Source organism: Lagenorhynchus albirostris, chromosome 16 (genome assembly GCF_949774975.1).
Source record: "Lagenorhynchus albirostris chromosome 16, mLagAlb1.1, whole genome shotgun sequence".
Classification (NCBI taxonomy): domain Eukaryota; kingdom Metazoa; phylum Chordata; class Mammalia; order Artiodactyla; family Delphinidae; genus Lagenorhynchus; species Lagenorhynchus albirostris.
The window spans coordinates 72,134,968-72,147,145 of record NC_083110.1 but is presented as its reverse complement, the minus strand read 5'-3'; the positions used below and the strand labels follow the sequence as shown (position 1 = coordinate 72,147,145).

General features: G+C 47.9%; 1 pseudogene; it reads left to right on the top strand.

The window, feature by feature from the left end:
* The first annotated feature begins 1,552 nt into the window (after nucleotides 1–1,552).
* On the top strand, nucleotides 1,553–11,923 carry LOC132506950 (essential MCU regulator, mitochondrial-like; annotated as a pseudogene).
* Nucleotides 11,924–12,178: the final 255 nt, after the last annotated feature.

The window sequence follows — 12,178 nt, the reverse complement described above, 5'->3', positions numbered from 1 at the left end:
CATTCTTCTACATTCTAAATATCAGCAAAGCTCTGGAAAGTGTCCTTAAAGGGGGGGGTGTGGGCCCTTCTCATCCTCTTTCCCCCTTTCTGGGCTGGGATCACACATGACTGGTGCTGCATCAGCTGTCTTAGTCTTGGCAACAGAGAGCACTCCTAGCTCTGGCATGGGGCAGAAAGGGCGGAATAAGGGGATTGCTATACAAACCCTGGACTGCTGACTTCCAGAATCTTGATGTGGGAAACTAAGACCTTGAGTGCTTAAGCCATGGATACTTTTTTTTTTTTTTTTTTTTGGTGATACGCAGGCCTTTCACTGTTGTGGCCTCGGCCATGGCTCACAGGTCCAGCCGCTCCACAGCATGTGGGATCTTCCCGGACCGGGGCACGAACCCGTGTCCCCTGCATCGGCAGGCGGGCTCTCAACCACTGCGCCACCAGGGAAGCCCCATGGATACTTTTCATTTTCTGATTCATGCAGCCACACTTCTTTCCAGAGCATAGAACCAGCTTCTGGGATTTTGTGGGGCTACTCAGGGTAGGTAGCGAAGGGGAGACTGATAGAAGGTGGAAGCAAGCCAGAAGGCTCTACAAAGACAGGGTAGGTGGGGAGGGGACAGGATGTAACTAGTCTAAGGCCAGGGTGGCTGAGGTGGAAGGGGGGCTATGAGGTATGCTGGGAGGTTTGCAGGGAGAAAATGTATATTATTTTTAAGCAGCCTTGGTTTGTGTTGTAGCTTCCCCTTTGATCGTTCCCAGAGGCTTTCTCTAATGGACCTACATTTCTTTCCAAAGCTGTAAGGAGTTGGGTCTGGGTTTCTTTAGGTGCAGCCCTGTGCTGAGACAGGCCCAGTTTTATTTAGGTTCCAGAAAATAATTTGAAGGGAGCCCTAGGACCGAAGGTGATTTGGTTACTGAGTGTCCCCTGGGGAGGGATAGTTCAACAGCATCAGGGCCACAGAATGTCCAGTCTGGAAGGGTCTTGGGCAGCCATCCACCTACACCCCCCTGTTGCAGATGGAAGCAGTATCTGCCTTGATTGAGACTTGCTCTCACTGCCCATTTTCTCCTTTGGACCAGGTTGTTTAATGGCTGGACTTCCCATCTCAGCTTCTAGGAACTCATCCCCTCTCAGCCTAGCTAGGAGTCAACAATCAACAAACTCAACCTTATCTGTATCTCTATTTCCCGAATGGGAATTCAGCCTTGTGAACTTGACACACATGATTTTTATCATTTCTAGGATCTTCATTGAATGACTGGAATGGAAGGGAACTCCCTTGGCCAACCCAGGGGAGGAAACTGTGGCCCATGGAGGGGAAGTGACTCATCCAAGGGCATATAGCCAGTGGGACCTGGGCTGGCATTAGAACGTAACAGCTCATAGCTCATGATCCAGAGCACTTCCCACACCCTCAGCGCGAGGTGGTATGGAGCGAGGGAAACATTAGAAGCCAGTTAGACTGGCTTTTTATCCTGGCTTCCCTCTGAATTATTGCTGACCTTCTTTCCATCCCTTTGGAGGCTTTCCTCTCCTTCGTGGCAGCAGAGAGATGGAAGGCAGTTGCAGCAGCGGATTCACCCTGACCGCAAAAACAAATTCCACCGTCTCCCTGTCCTTTCCTACACTGATGGTCCCAGGTAGAACAGGTAAGGCAACATGAATTCATAAGAATGCTTTATTTAACTCAGTGGTTCTCAATGGAAGGGGGAGATTTTACATACACACCCCTTCCCCTCCACTTGCCCTGGAATATTTGGCAATGCCTGGAGACAATTTTGGTTGTCACAAGGGGGTTTGGGATGGAATTGGAGAATGCTACTGGCATCTAGTGGGTAGAGGCCAAGGATGCTGCTAAACTTCCTACAATGTACAAGACAGCCCCCCCCACCCCCATGACAAAGGATTATCCAGGCTGAGTCGGTAATACCCTGATAACCTAACCCTGAAAGCAGTAGGAGCTGTATCAGGTCTGTGGCACCAAAGAGGCGCCAAGCACACAGCTCAGTACGAGCCCTTTCAGTTACAGCTTGAGTCCATCTGTGATCTCATTCTCCATCCGCATCCTAATTGTTTCCCCAGTGTCCCCCATTCGCAAGTGTGGAACCGTAAAGACTAGAACTTCCCGAACTGTAATGTGCACGTGAATCATCTGGCCATCTTGTTAACTTGCAGATTCCGGTTTGGCGAGTCTGGGATGGGGTCCGAGATCCCACATTTCTAACGTCTTGGGTGATGCCAAGGCTGCTGGTCCCCAGACCAGATTTGAGTAGCAGTGAGTGAGACCATGTGTTGCTCTTCCCCTGATGACTGTTTACTTCCTGCATGTGGCTTTCCTTATTGTATCATCAACATGCTGGGGGGCGGCATGTTTTGTCACTGGGATACCCCGGAGAGGGGCTGCCAAGTTCAATCTCAGCGGGACCCTCTGCTCTACTGGCTGTATTCCAACTTGGCTCACCTCCTCTCGAGGTTGTAAGAATGTAAACAAAAAGCCCAGGAGATTTGATGGAGTAATGCCGGCCAGTTCCTCCGAGTTATTCTGTCAGCTTTCCCCAATAGCCCCTCTGAATGGACTCACGTAACATATTTCATTTCCACTAACTAAGTCTAATAAATTTCCCTCCTAAAATAAAACATTAAAAAATTTATTTAATTTGGCTGCGCCGGGTCTCAGTTGTAGCACGTGGGATCTTCGTTGCGGCATGTTAGTTGCGGCATGCGGACCTCTCAGTTGCAGCATGTGGACCTCTTAGTTGTGGCATGCATGTGGGATTTAGTTCCCTGACCAGGGATCAAACCTGGGCCCCCTGCATTGGGAGCATGGAGTACTGCCCACTGGACCACCAAGGAAGTCCTAAAATAAAACATTTTCATTTTGATGAATAGTACTCAATTCTCCCACCAAATATCAGTATCTTTAAAATTTCATATATCTCTATGAAAAGAAGTCGACTGCTGCACCCTTAGCTCATGATCAATATTCTCTGTTAACCAACATCAGCAAGTTACTCAACCATCTGAGCTTCACTTTTCTCACATGGAAAACGGAGCTAATAATTCCTACTTTGCAGTGTGATAGGCATCACCTACAATCATGCTATCTTCCTCTTGCTAGCTGATCTGGCTTAATCAGATGTGGTAAGATGACAGACACGGAAATAATTGCCTTGAAAGAAGAGTTTATTACTCACAGTTCCCCAAACAAGGGGGCACACAGTGCCCTGCAGGGCCACATGGGGAAGCACCTGGGTGGGCCAGGAGTGAAGGAGTGAAGGGAGAGCATGGTCAGAGCGTTTATTGAGGTTTCCATGGGAAGGAATGCATGGGCAGGGTAGGCAAGTTTGAGCAAGTTTAGGATTGTATAGTTTGAATAACGTCAGTGGGCTCTGGGCTATAAGGGTGGTCTCTATATGTCTGGCACCCGGCCTGGTGGTGATTTAGGGCAGGGGAAACATTAACATGGTATTAGAAAGCTAGATAAAGGAGGAGGTGGATTTATGGGCTTTGGATTGGTTCGGTTTGCATAGGAATAACATACGGAAGGCAAGGTGTTTGCTGTCTTTAGGAATTAGTCAGCCCTGGGAGGGTCAGTCTCTCCAAGATCAGCAAGGCCCCAAGATGTCAAAGCATTATAAAATACAGCAAATAAAAAATTAAATAAAAAACTTGATCAATACATGGTGTCAAGCATGGCTTTGGTCATTAACCGCCCCCCCCCTTACAGACTGCTCCTTACCACCTCAACTGAAGAGACAACTTATGTAAATGCGGTGGCTTCCAACCAGATGGCTGCCCCTATGTCCCTCCTCTGGAAGACTTCTTCTTTGTAGGAAGTCAGTGACAGCGCTGCTTCCAATTCACAGAATTTCCAAATGGCTGTGTAATCATAGACCCATGTAAGCATGAGCCCTGGTGTTCACAGGAAGAGGAGAAAAATCCCAGCTCCTTGCCCCTGTGAAGCCGAAAGACTGCTTCTGCATTTCCTTTTCATGCTGGTAGAATAAGGCTAATTTTGACTTCCCAGCAGCTCTGACTCCAAGTGAATAACTAGAAGCAGCAAGCAACAGGATTGGGACCTGCTGGTGCAGTTAGAAATAAACAGCATGTGCATGGGTTCCAGAGGAAAGCTGCTCTTTGTGGGGGAGGAGAGAGGGGTGGCGGGTACTGGGAACAGACGAATCTTCATCCTGCCTTAGCACTAGGGCTGCTTCTCAGAAAGAGAGCTCACAGCACTATAGAACTGCCTTCCTTGTGAAGTTTAAAAAGCTCAAGAGAAGCGATGTCAACAAACAGCCATTTGAGGACAGCGGGGGTGTATGGGGCCTGGTGAGGCAGGTGTCATCATTACCTTGGAGCTCAGTGGGACACTTGGGCTGCTGGGCTCCCCGTTGCTGGGCTGCCTCAGGGGAGAGGGGGCCTGCACCCAGTAGGGTGCTTTTGATTGCAATGAACAGATGAACCAACTTAACGTAGCTTCCAGGGTTGTCTGACATTGCACTTCAGAAGGTCATCACGGGTGCTTGGTCCTTTCTACCTCTCTCTTCCTCCATCCACAGTGTCAGTTTTGTTCTAGGGCTGGTTCCCTTCTTTGTAGGATTGCTGCCAGCAGCAAGCTGGGCTATCTTCTTCCCCATTTATTTTAGGAAGAGAGAGAAGCTTCCTAGTCTTGTTCTTAAAAGTAAGGAAGCATAAGACATGAAGCCCTAGCAGACTTCTTATCGTGTCTCATTGGCTAGAACTGTTCCCCAGGCCCAGGGGAATGGCATATGCTGATCAGCTTAGGCCTGGGCTCTTGCTCCAGCTGCTGAAGAAGGGAGATGGGATTTCATTTTCGTTGGGTTTGCATTGACTAAATGGGGCCAACCTGGAGGCAGGGTCAGTCCCTGAAACTGAACTGTGGCCACACAGTGGGGGAGGGGGATGGATATCGGGGAGTCAACCACCACGTCAACTGTAGCATCTTATCACTGGAGCCAGGAGATGTGGGCTCAACCACTTGCTAGCTGTGTGACTTTGGGCAAGTGGCTTAACCTCTCTGAGCCTGGTTTTCACATTTTTTTTTAAATGGGAGAAAAATATGTTTTACTTAATTTTCAGACCGTGAGGGTCAATGAGGTATTGGGGGTAAAAGCCCTTTTAAGGTGCACATGTGAGGAATCAGGAACATCTGTCTCTTGACCAGCTCCTTCCAGATAAATTAAGCAGACCAATCCCTGCCTACTAGAGATGATGGTTCAAGATGGTGCAGAAGCAGAGAGAAGAGGGGTTTACAGATGAGAATGAGTTAAGGGCAAAATAGGAAGACTGGAGAAGTGAAAGGAGTCCAAGAAAGTGACGCCGTGTCCTTCTTTGTGCCACTGCTGCTGATGTGAACTTTGATCACTTGGTCCGGGTGGTGTCCGCGAGACTTCTCCACTTTCATAGTTAATGTTTTCCCCTTTGTAAGTAATTAGCATTTTGTGGGGAAGTCTTTGAGACTATGTAAATATTTTGTTTATCCTCAAATTTTTATCCACAAGTTTTAGCATCCGCTAATGATTCTTGCCTGAATTATTATTATTAATTATGACTATGATGCTTGCCAAATTGAGATTGTCTAACTGTATCATTCCCTATTTTATTAGCCTCTGTCCCAGCTTAAATCTAAGAGCCTGAGTCTCATCCTTGGTCTTAAATGGGGCATTTTTGGTTTTCAGTGGAACTAAGCTCCTAACCACCTCTGCCTCCTTCTAGACCTGCAGCCAAATAACTCCAACCTTCAGTTCATTTAATGTTTTATTTTCTTGAGTTTTGGTCCTTGGAGATATTGATTTTGTTTTTAATGAGGGTGTGTCTTTTTAATTTTCTCTTTTTATATTTCATTTGTTATTGCTTTGAATTTGGGATTGGGGCATGATGCTCAATATAGGTACTTGAATGACGTTTTGTCTGGATTCCATAAAAAGAGGGAGGTGGTGGTTGCTCAGAGGAATGTCAACAAAAAATTATGTCCTACTTTAGCCATATATGCCAGGGTGGCAATAGAGGAATGACAAACAGACCACTGGGCAGTGATTCAAGAATCCTTGGACTTATTTCCTGTAATAGCCTCTATCTGCTAACTTGCTGTGTGACAGTGGACAAATGACTTAGGTTCTCTGGGCCTCAGTGCCCTCCATTGAAAAATAGTGCTGTTAGACTCCTTAACCTACAAGGTCCTTGTCAGCTCTAGAGTTCCAGGAGTCTACAGGGGATAGTTTAAAACAATGCTCTCTGTTACAGTTGGAAGGGCTGTTGAGAGTATTTGTTCAGTTCAGGCAAATGGTAAATGTGTCGGCCACTCTAATGAAATGAGTACATTTTTGCTCTAAATGTCATGGATGTTTATTATCAGATTAAACTACAGCAGATCTAATTGTAGCTCTTCCAATTCAAGAGGAGCAATGAAGATTAAATGTTAGGCATAATTAAAGATGCAGATGTAGTTATATTGAATTATAAACCTCATTAAGTGCAACGTCCCAGGAAGGCCCCTGAGACCTACAGCTACAAAGGACTTCTAGTTGCAACACTGCAGTTAATAAAATATTGTAAAGTAGATCTCACTCCAAAAATATCATGACTTGGACGCAAGGAGTTTTTAAAAGCATGGTTGGAGTTGGTTTCAGGGGTAATTTCTTTGCAGATGGTTGGAAGGGAAAACTTTTCCTCAGTATCTCCACAGAGAGCCTCATCATTGCGGCTTGGTGCTCCCCCCTCAATCTCCCAACGTGGGTTCTAGTCTCCTGGGTCAGCAAGAAGGGCAACTTCAAGGTCAGTCAGATTTCATTCCAGAGTCAGTAGTAAGTGGAGTTGGTGGAGAGGGTAGAGGTTTACTACGGACTAGAAAGCCATGTTTTTATATATGTAGAGAGAAAGGTTCTCTTGGTGACATTTTCTTTTCTGTCTGTAAGGATAATACATTATCATTTTACAAATTCATACAATACAGAATAGGATAAAGAAGTAAAAAAAATCCAACTACTTCAAGATAATCACTGTTAATATTTTGATGCATGGATCTCTCCCTCCATCCCTCCCTCCCTGTCTCTCATATTCAATAAAAACAATAGATCCACCTTAAAACCTTTTTTCCATTTAACATGAAGTAGACATCTTTCCATGTCAATAAATATTGATATATATTACCTTTTCTAATGGCTAATGATATTCCATTGTATGGATTTAATTTTTGAAAACCAATCCACCATTACTGAGCACTTAGATCTTTCCAAAAGAAGTTTTCCATTTTTTAACTATTGTAAATAACACTGTAAGGGACATCCTTATTCATGCATCTTTGCATCTTCATTGGATTACCTCCTTAGGATAAGTTCCTAAAAAAGGATTAGGCAGGGTCAGTTATCTAGTTGCATAATAATGCTGTGCAATGAACGACCTCAAACTTAGTAGCTTAAAACAATAAGCATTTATTTTGCTCTTGAGTCTGGGGGTTGGCAATTTAGGTGGCGCTTGACTGGGCTGTTCTGGGCTTGGCTGGTCTCACTCACATGTCTGTGGTCAGCTGCAGGTTGGGTGGCCTCAGCTGGTCTTGGCTGGGACAGTTCGGGTGGCTCAGCTTTGCTCTGTGGCCCAGACATGTTCTCAGGGCAAAGGCAGAAGAAGAGGGAAAGGAGAAACAAGTAAGGGCTTTTTTAAGTGTCCGCTTGAGACCAGTCCACTAACATCGCATTGGCCAAAGCAAATCACGTGGCTGACTGGAACCTTAAGAGGTAAAGATGGGAGGAACCACAAAGTCACGTTTCAGAAGGCTTGGATACAGGGTGGGGTGTTGATTTGGGGTCTCCCCCATTGGCAGTCAAAGCACACGCACATTTAACATTTTGATGCATACTTACGCACTGTCAGCTGATGGGACCTGTTTACACTGCCACCAATGATGATGAGCTACCCTTTGTGGAGTCTTCAGTTAATGGGCCCAACTTCTGCTTCCTGACGGGCATTCTCTGCTCAGGGAGACCCGTCTCTCTCCTCGCTGTCCCATGAGCATCTCATGCTCATTTTTCTGCAGGCTCCTGCTGCTCTCTCCTATCTCAAATGTTCTTCCTCCGTCTATCCTACCCATGTCCCACCCACCATATATCCAAATCCTGCACATTTTTCAAGGCTCACCTCTATCAACTCTGCAACTCCCAGGGATGTTGCCTTCCTCTGAGCTGTGGTAGAGCAGGTAGGGTGACCAACTTGTTCCAGTCTGCCCAAGATTTTACTGGTTTTAAAAACGTAAAGTCCTGCATCTCAGGAACTCCCTCAGTGCTGGGCAAACCCAGCCAGTTGGTCACCGTAAGAGAGGGGGTTGGCAAACTTTCAAGGGTCAGACAGTGACTATTTTAGGCCACATGATATCTGTTTCAACTACTTGGCTCTGCCAATGCAGCATGAAAGCCACCATAGGCAGTATGCCCCAAATGGGTGTGTCTGTGTTTCAATAAAACTTTATTTACAGAAACAGGCAGTGGACTGTTTGCTCCGTGTGCCATAGTTTTCTGATTCCTGCTTTAGGGCTTAACATTTGCTCTGCACAATTTAATCCTACATCATATTTTCTCTTATGTTGTTTCATGTGGATTTGTCTTGTCTCCTTGTTTGGAATGTAATGGAAGTATAATATCTTGACAGCATGCTCTGTCACTTAACAGCTATGTGAACCTTTCTGGCCTCAGTTTCCTCATCTGTCAAATGGGATAATACATAATGGTATTGACCTCATAGGGACTTCTGAAGATTAAATGAGTTAATCTTTGTACAGCCCCTGGCGCACCTGGCGCATCGTGAGGACTCAGTAAACGTGAGCAGCTACCATCACCACCACCACTGCCATGATCAACCCATGAGACTTCTGGAAGAGCTAGCACAGTTCTGGTTACAGAAGAGGCTCAATAAATAGAACCATAAAGATAGATGATGTTAAAGAGGGAAGGCTTTTCAAGAATGTCTCATTTAGGGCTTCCCTGGTGGCGCAGTGGTTGAGAGTCCACCTGCCGATACAGCGGATGTGGGTTCGTGCCCCGGTCCGGGAAGATCCCACATGCCGCGGAGCGGCTGGGCCCATGAGCCATGGCCGCTGAGCCTGTGCGTCCGGAGCCTGTGCTCCACAACGGGAGAGGCCACAACAGTGAGAGGCCCGCGTACCGCAAAAAAAAAAAAAAAAAAAAAGAATGGCTCATTTAACACCCTCATTTTAGAGATGAGCATCGTGGAGTTACTCCTGTGCTAAGGATGGTGGGATGCTATCCATAACAACCGACAGTGCCCCCCCCACCAGATGTTACCCACCTTCATCCCGTGGTTACCCATCAGCCCCTGCATGCCCAGAGGCCAAATTCCAGCTTCCATGTCATGGGCAGTCCACGGAGAAGGCCAGCTTTTGTCTTGTTTTCGGTCCCCTGGTCTTTTCCTTGGGATGGTGTTCACTCACCTGAGCTGTGCAGGTGAGGCTCAGAAGAGGACCAACCTGAGGTTGTAGCTGGGAGGTCCAGCACAGGTGGAGTCAGGTGCTAGTAGTGTGTCGAAAGTGGTCAGAACTAAGGCCGTGGGTGCACAGGTGTGCTGGGCTTGCCTCAAGTTGGGGCCTGGCGTGTGGTGTGCGGGCAGCCACTTGGCTCGGGCAGGCCAGACAGGGCCCTGGACTACACCGTGCCCTTCTCTTGGGGTGGGAGGTGAGAAGGGGAGATGCTGGTCCAGTGACCCCTTTGGTCAAGTCTCTGCCACCTGGTTCTTCTTCAGGCGCATCTCATTGGGATACTTCTTCCATCCTGGTGCTGGTTCAGCTTTGATCTGGGAAAATAAAATGCCAGGCTGCTGGGTCCCCAGCTGCCATCTTCTGCAGCAAGAGTGAGACTTCATGATCCTGCTGGCTTACACGCACTTCATTTCCCGGTAATTAAACAAGTGGAGATCAAAGTCGACAAATCTCCCCCATCTCTCAGCGCAGCAGATGAAAGGTAAATATTTCCAGCAACAGTTTTTTTTTTCCTCATTAAAAGTGAGATGTGAAATGTCTTCTCCTTACTTTGAAGAATACTGATAAGTTCAAGGTCACTCCAGATAAGATATTTAGTTTGACTATCTTTATTATTCCACACCAATTGTTGGTCTGTAAAAAATTGGGTTAACCTGAGGGGATTGCAGAGGCTAAATCATAGCAAATAAGTCAGAAGACAAAGGAGAGTAAAGAATGATACCAAGATGGTAACTGGTCCGCACTGTGGAAACCTACACCTTGTGTATTATCTTCTCGTTGCCGGGCAGGTGCAAGGGCTTCTGAGGCCAGTATCTAAGATGGGTCCTGGAGTCCTACATATGGAATCTCAGGCAGATGGCCCGATGCTTTCCTGGCTGGGCTCCAGAAGAGACCATTGAGATCTGCTGTTTTCTTTGTAAACGAAAGAACCCATCCCTAAGGCCATGAATCTGGGGGAGCTGGTCTATCCAACCTGGGTCCACAAATGCCTTCTGGGTGTCATCAGGCTCTTTTCAGTGCAAAGAACAGACCTCCCTTGAGCAGGTGGCTACTGTAAAGACACCACAGGGACTCGGAATCAGAACAGGAACTCGAGTGTGGCTCAAGGAGCCCACAGAGCCTTGGGAAGGAAGAAGACAGCCGCTTCCTGCTCTCTTCTGACTGCCCTCCCTGGCTTATCCATCCTTGCTGCCTCCTCCGACTTCCACCTGCTCACCAGCTCCCGGGGCTGCTCTGAGTGCAGGCCTCCCCCATGTCCCCTCTGTCCGTCTCTCACAGCTCACCTCTTCAGTCCCTCGTTCTCCGGTTCCAGACTCCAGAGAGAGAGGGAGAGAGAGATCTGGCTGACCTGGGCTGTCCTGTGGAGTGAAGTCACAGGTTTCTGGCCAGGCTGGGGGTGTTCCAGGCCACGCCCCCACCCAGCTAGCTGTAAGGATGGGGCCTTGTCCCCAGAGTCACACGGTAAAAAAATGCCAGCTGCCCCTCAGCAGCAGATGTGGGTGTGAGATTCTCCTCATGAGGGACTCTGGTGGTGTGAGGCTGTGATGGGCGTTTTAAGGGGTGTCAGAGCAGGACCAAGAGGCTGATGGCTTGGGTTGGACTCTTGGCTGGCTTTTTATCAGCTGTTTTGTTGGTTTGTTTTTGAGATGTAATTCACATACCATAGTATTCACCGTTTTTTTGGTTTGTTTGTTTTGTTTTATTTATTTATTTTTGCGGTACGCGGGCCTCTCACCGCTGTGGCCTCTCCCGTTGCGGAGCACAGGCTCCGGACGCGCAGTCTCAGCGGCCATGGCTCACGGGCCCAGCCGCTCCGCGGCATGTGGGATCTTCCCGGACCGGGGCACGAACCCGTGTCCACTGCATCGGCAGGCGGACTCTCAACCACTGCTCCACCAGGGAAGCCCCTATTCACCGTTTTAAAGTGCACAATTCAGTGGTTTTCATTATATTTACGAGGTTTGGCGACCATCACCACTGTCTAATTGCAGAACATTTGCATCACTCTCTGCACTCGGGGATTTCCCCGGCGGTCCAGTGGTTAAGGTTCTGTGCTTCCAGGTGCCCGGACGAGGGACGGAGCTGGGAGACGGCGTCCGGAGCGGCTCGCTGGCTCGCGTTGGCACCCGTCGCATCTGGGGCTTTCCGGAGCCGGCTGAGCCCGAGGAAAGGTGGTGAGGTCTCCGACGGACGGCGGACGCGGCGGCTCAGTTCGGAGTCTGGTACCATGAGGTCAGTCACCGTTACTCTCAACGGCTCCATTTTGCCCAAACCGGTGAAATGTCCTTCTCCCTTCTCCGTGTGTTCTCCCTTGTGATCCCCTTTCTCTCTGTCGGGACGCTCATTAGCAAGAACTTTGCTGCCCTGCTTGAGGAGCATGATATTTTTGTTCCAGAGGATGATGATGATGATGACTAACAGGGCATGGAGGAAGTGTAGAAAGGAGAAAGTCCTAACTCGAGAAATGGTGATGCTCGCACCCTCTCCTCCTTCCCTGTCAGCACGTGGGAAAGCACCAGGGAAAGCCCGCAGCCTCCCAACCCTAGTGAAGCCTCCTGCATGGTCTGTGACCGTAGCTCAGATCCCCAGGCTCCAGGAGGCTCCTGGAGATGTGCTGCCCACCGAGCATAATCAAATTATGAATAAACATAATAAATATCAAAAAAAAAAAAA